The sequence below is a fragment of the Rhea americana genome, unplaced genomic scaffold (genome assembly GCF_003343005.1).
Source record: "Rhea americana isolate MKP2758 unplaced genomic scaffold, rheAme1 scaffold_791, whole genome shotgun sequence".
Taxonomy (NCBI): domain Eukaryota; kingdom Metazoa; phylum Chordata; class Aves; order Rheiformes; family Rheidae; genus Rhea; species Rhea americana.
Genome location: NW_028186969.1, coordinates 17,439 through 18,937, shown reverse-complemented (window position 1 = coordinate 18,937; position 1,499 = coordinate 17,439).

Below are 1,499 nucleotides of genomic sequence, written 5' to 3'. Positions count from 1 at the left end.
AGCCCCACGCTGGACTCTCTCCAGTAGCTCCATGTCTCTCTTGTCCTGGGGAGCCCCGAACTGGACACAGTACTCGAGATGAGGCCTCACCAGGGCTGAGAAGAGGGGCCGGATCACCTCCCTCGACCTGCTGGCAACACTCTTCCTAATGCACCCCAGGATACCATTGGCCTTCGTGGCCACAAGGGCACATTGCTGGCTCATGGTCAATCTGTCACCCACCAGCACTCCCAGGTCTTTCTCTGCAGAGCTGCTCTCCAGAAGGTCAGCCCCCAGCTTGTACTGCTGCCTAGGGTTATCTTTCCCTAGGTGCAGGACTCTGCACTTGCCCTTGTTGAACCTCATGAGGTTCCTCTCTGCCCAACTCTCCAGCCTGTCCAGGTCTCTCTGTATGGCAGCACAGCCCTCAGGTGTGTCAGCCACTCCTCCCAGCTTGGTATCGTCAGCAAACTTGCTGAGGATGCACTCCGTCCCCTCGTCCAGGTCGTTGATGAAAAAGTTGAACAGGATGGGACCCAGTACTGAGCCCTGGGGGATGCCACTAGCCACCAGGCTCCAACTAGACTCCATGCCACTGATGATGACCCTCTGAGCTCTGCCTTTCAGCCAGTTATCAATCTACCTCACTGTCCACTCCTCTAAACCAAACTTCCTGAGCTTTTCTCGCAGGATGTTATGGGAGACAGTGTCAAATGCCTTGCTGAAGTCAAGTTACACAACGTCCACTGCTCTGCGCTCATCTACTCAGCCAGTCACTCCATCATAGAAGGCTATCAGATTGGTTAAGCAGGATTTCCCCTTGGTGAATCCATGCTGACTACTCCTGCTCACCTTCTTTTCCTCCTTATGTCTGGAGATGACATCCAGAATGAGCTGTTCCATCACCTTTCCAGGGATATTGCTATATTTGCCTGAGTCCTCCTTTTTGCCCTTTTTGAAGACTGGAGTGACATTGGCTGTCTTCCAGTCCTCAGACACCTCTCCAGTTCTCCAGGACCCTTCCAAGATGATGGAGAGTGACTTGGCAACAACATCCACCAGCTCCCTCAGTACCCGTGGGTGCATCCCATCTGGGCCCATGGATTTGTGGATGTCTAGCCTGCCTAGAAGGTCTCTAATCCTATCCTCCTCAACCAAAGGAAAGTCTTCCCTTTTCTGGACTTTCTCCCTCACATCCAGGCTGCAGCATTCCTGAGGGCTGCCCTTAGCAGTGAAGACTGAAGCAAAGAAGGCGCTCAGTAATTCTGCCTTCTCTGTATCCCTTGTCACCAGGGCCCCTACCCCTTTCAGTAGTGGGCCCACATTTCCCTTGTCCTCCTCTTTCTCCTGATGTATTTGGAGAAGCCCTTCCCATTACCCTTGACATCCCTTGCCAGCCTCAATTCCAACTGGGCCTTAGCCTTCCTCGCTGCATCTCTACATGCTCTGACTGCATTCCTATGATTCTCCCAAGTAGCCTGTCCCCTCTTCCACATTCTGTGTATTTTCTTCTTCTGTCT